Here is a 5,106-nt window from a genome sequence, read left to right as displayed (position 1 = left end):
TGTATTCTTTATTTCTGTCTAGTTCTTTTCTAAGGTTTATATGTCATTTTTTATGCTTACTATCTCTCTGTTGAGGTGCCCATTGTGCTCATCCATTCTCCCCACAAGTTCATTGAGCATCCTTATAACCATTATTTTGAACTCTGTCTCTGGTAGGTTGCTTGCCTCCATTTCATTTAGCTTACTTTCTGAAGTTTTCTCCTGTTGTTTAATTTGTGGCATGTTTCTTTGTTTTCTCATTTTATTAGTGTGTTTGTCTCTATAGAAATATTTGTTTCATTCCCTCGGCTTTGTCAGGTGGCCTTATGTGGAGGGTGTCCTATGGGGCCTAGTGGTGCACTCACCCTAATCTCCTGGGCTGGGGTCTCTAGATATGATCTTTGTGTGGGTTGTGTGTATGATCTGTTATAGCTAAGCTTTTATTGGTGTTAGTACATCAGTAGATAGGATTAATGCTCAGGCTGACTAAGTGTAGGAATTGGCTGTGCCCACAGGGTAAGGATTGCTATGTTGGGGCTGACCCCACTGAGTGGGATTTGACCTAGCAGGCTTCTATACTTGTTGGGACCGCCCGTTGTGTGTACCACTTATGGGGCTAGTCAGGAGTTTCTCTGTTGTGTCTAGTGCCAGCCTCCGGATGTGTTGATTTTGTGGTCCCTTGGGAGTGGCTCCCCATTAGGCCAAAGTCAGCCACTGCTTTCGATTGCTCAGGACTACCTGGCGAGGGCTACAAAGAAATCTGCAGATGGTTGCTACCTATTTAGATTTATAGGTAAATGGAGAGACAATGCTGTAAGTCATGGTCCCGTTACCCCCAGTATTTGGCCTGGGGCAGTTTAGCAGAAAGACTAATGCTCCTCAATGCCTGAGGCTGCCTGTCAATTGTCCATAAACTCCACAACTGGAGGCACCTCTGGGTGATATATGCATTGGATGCAGGACTCAGGGAGTCACCTGGATATATTGAGCAGATTTCCCCCTTCCACTGCAGTGTCAATTTACATGCTAGCACTGTCTTTGTGCCTCTCTGTACAAATTTCAGATGACAGCAAAGCTGCCCACCTCTGGCCTGCAAACACCCAAGATCTGTTCAAGAGTGACTGAAGCCTGTAGGCATGTGTTTATGGCCTGCCACTGAGAGCTTCTTCTAGATGCATGGGCTTTGTATGTGCCGCCCAAACTGAGTTCTATTATTCAGTATTGAATTCATGACTCAAGGAAAGCACAGCATGGAACTGGATTGCCTGAGAGCAGGCTTGTTGCAGGTAATTTTTGGGTTAGGTGCAGTGGTGTCTCAGTGAGGCATGAGGCCATCAAGCCTATATAGCACCAGCTTTTCAGCTGGGACTGTGGACTTCCACAAAAGTCACATATCACTGCGCGACCTACTACCGTTTGGGATGGGCCCGCCAACCTCTGTGATCTGCCTAATTGGTATTGTATCTTGTGCTGGCAACAGTGATTTGTCCATCAGTGTTTTCCCTGAAATTTGCTCACTAGTGTCTACTGCCTGCGCAGAATGAGCAACCCTGGATAGGGGTAGGGCAGGGAAGCTGCCTGTCACCATCAAGGACTGTCCAGCCAATACATTCTCAGTTTTGCTGCAATTTATATGCCCACACATTCCCACTAATCACAGATCACAGTGAGACTAGCTGCTGTCTGGGACTAGCCTATGGTTCCTGGTGATCTGCCCAGGCTCATGTTGGTAGCAGTGATCTGCCTGAGACTGTCCCCAAAATGTGCTCACAGAGCTGGTTGAGGTCAAGGCGCCCTGGACAATATGCAGTTTGGGTGGGACAGGCTGATCTCCTCAAGCCAGTGCAGTTTCAGAATTGGCTGTGTGGGGGAGGGGTCCACACAGGCAAGCTGGTGTTTAAGGTCTGTAGACTGCCCTGTAGGAAGGCCTGACTAAGGCACAATGGTAGCTACCTATCCAGCCCTAGCTCTGGCATCAAGTACTTCACTCTTTCCCTGTCTGATCTTGCCAGAGCCTTCATCCCACTGCCAGTGCCCCAGGTTGGCAAGAGAGCCTGTGTGTGTGGGCCCTTTAAAGAGGCATCTGAGATTTCAGTCTCTTTCCTTCTCATCCAAAAGGTTAGAATTCCTTCTGATATTTACAGTCAGATTTTTTGGAAATTCCTCTTTCCTGGGCTGAGACTCTGGGCTGGGGAGCCCCATGTGGGGTTAGGACCCTTCTCTGCTTTCGGAGGTGGGGGGTTGGGAGAGGAGCCTGCAGCACCACCACCTGTGGGTGCTGGTCCAGCCCAGTTTCTGACTTTGCCCACCTACTGGCTTTGATGTAGCTCTTTCTTTATATTATCAAACCTAAGTGTTATGATTTGCTGGACTTCAGGCAATTCTCCACGTTGATTATTTTTTATAATTTGGTTGTAGTTTTAATGCGGTCTGAGAGGAGATGACCTTTGCTTTTACCTAGTCTGCAATCTTTGCATTCTAATTTTTTTAAATGATGAACTTGACACAGTCCATGTTTCTGAACAGACTAAAAGAAGTAATGGAAGATATTTCAACTTGAACTCACAGCATTTTATAGCTACCTTGACTCTTTTTTTTTTTAAATTAAGTATTAGAAAAAAACTTCAGTTAAAAAATACTAAGAGAAAATCATACACTGCAGTAATGTCTAGGACAGCTTAGTTACTTTGTCTCAGCTATAAAATGTACTATTTAACCTTCCCTTCCATCACAAAGACTTTCTAATGAATACATTATCAATTTGTTTCATCTTCATTCTGATTCTTCCTCCCTCCAACTCATCCCTACACCCATTCCACAAAGAGCTTTTTGATCTTTAGGTGACTATGCTACCTAGTAAAATAATAGAATATTTGGAATCAAGATATTTTATTTATTTATTTATTTTTGTTTGCAAAATCAGCAGTATACTGGTTGGTATGATCCAGGTATCTTATTCTCTATAGACTTTACAAGGAGAAACATCACTTTCATTTCTGACTGAACTGATTGACAAATTCTTTTTTTGTTTCTTGAATTGATTAGTTTTATTGAATTAACTGGCTTACCTATCACCTGAGATTTTGTTTATAAGACAAGAATCAGCTATATACATATTAAACTAATTTATTTAGGGTATAAAGTAACTTCTTTGAGAGAAAGATATTGTTAATTTGCAGTTTCAAAGAATTCTTCCAAAACAGAGAGACTTCCTTAGGGGAAAATAAAAATCACTAGAACAGAATTTCAATCTCTCTGCATTGGGTTATAAAAATGAAAAAAAAAAAATTCATGTAGTGTGTTTCATAACAAATGAAGCTTATGCAATCCAAATGTTTGCTGGCCAGACCAGCTTATGACTACCATATATCATCATAAGTAACTCTAAATATCCAAATTATGAAGGCATCATCACTATGTGCTTGAATGACAGAAATCAGCATCTTTCAACATATCCTCTAGCTATTTCTAAGAGCTCCACAGATAGATGTCACATGAGTGCTCAGAAATAAGTCTCTCATATTACTCTTCTTCAGCCCCAAACAATGCTGGCTCAGCTGGCGATGGCTGTTGTGGTATCACCACTCTTCAGGCACAGCTGTCCTTTGCTGATGACTGCTCTTATCACTACTATTTTAACCTTAAAAAAGGGACACAGATCTCACCTTTTTTTTTTTTTGCTACAAATCAGAAACTTAGGCAAAATTAATTTGTAATTCTATACAGAAACACGAAGTTCAGCCTCTAAATTTCAACTTGACTTTCCTGAATATTCAGAATAATAGAAATTATGTAAAATTTACAATGTATATTTCTGTGTTCATATGCTGACAGACTATAAGCATATTCCTTTTTCTAAGGAAACCTTACTCAATTTGCTGATACCTGGCTTTGTTTTTTGGTATGTCCATAAACTTTAGATTAAATATACTGTGATATTTAAAGTCTGGGTTAAACATTCTCCCTCAATATAGCATGTGAAGGCCATTGAAAGTCCAGAATCATGAGTTGCCAAACTTAGGCCCCTTGGTTGGCAGAGTCTCTCCTACAGTGCAAAGTGAAAGAAAGACCTATAACTCTCCATGGAAACTTCTCCATCTCCATTTTCAATCGGTTTGAACAACTCTTTAAAAAGACAATGTCTAATTATGCAAGAACCTCACTAATAGCCAGGCATACAGAATTCAATTCATAGGTAGTAAAGATGCATTTATTTCATAAGGGAAGTGAACCACAGATAATCAGATCTGGCTATACATTACAGAGTATTATAAATGATAGAATAAAATTGTCTTAAGTATTTCTATTTCTGAAAAGAGCTTTTACTTGGTGTTTGTTTCACTAAACAGACCAATTAAAAGATTTTTCCTAAAAACATAACCTAAAGACATAGCAAACAATTCACAGTTTTGAAATTCTAGGTTCTTTCTCAGGCAGGACTCTCCACTATACTTATTTTTAAATTACATCAAATTTTACTAATGTTATTGCAAATTTTATAAAGTGACAATATAAGTAAGAAATCACATCATTGAGATTCCAGTACAATTAAAATAGTGTTTTTTAAAATATAAAATTATATAGCTAATGTAGTTTTAATGTAAATTTAATCAAAAACATATAAACAACAATTAATTTAAAATATATTGTCAGTACAGCTATCTGGTGTTTACAATTTAGAATATATCCTTCTAAATATTTAATTTGACATAACAAAACAAAACATTATTATTAAATAGATAACTATGTCATTAGAAGGCAATATACTTTTTTTATGTTCTTGATTCAATGAGAAACAATTTTATCTAAGTGCCTCTTTACTTACTTCTTTCTTCCTTATTATATCTCCATTATACCATATGCAAGGTCTAAAATTTTTAGTCATGTTAAAAATGAGGTCTTTTTATTGAGAGGTTAATGAATAACCAAGGTGAGCTGGCTAGAGTTCTGAAGACCTAACTTGAGATTTCAAATCAATATAAATCTTGACTTTGACCCCACTCAATTGTTGTTGATCCAAGGTAAATATCAGTGGGGACCATTCTGGGTCCTAAGGTTGGCAGGAATTTCTGAAACAGAGGCAGCAATTCCCGAACTGTCTTGGTTTGTTTGTGCTAATTTCAGCAT

This window comes from Rousettus aegyptiacus, unplaced genomic scaffold (genome assembly GCF_014176215.1).
Source record: "Rousettus aegyptiacus isolate mRouAeg1 unplaced genomic scaffold, mRouAeg1.p scaffold_m13_p_10, whole genome shotgun sequence".
NCBI lineage: Eukaryota > Metazoa > Chordata > Mammalia > Chiroptera > Pteropodidae > Rousettus > Rousettus aegyptiacus.
Note: the sequence above shows the minus strand (reverse complement) of the source record.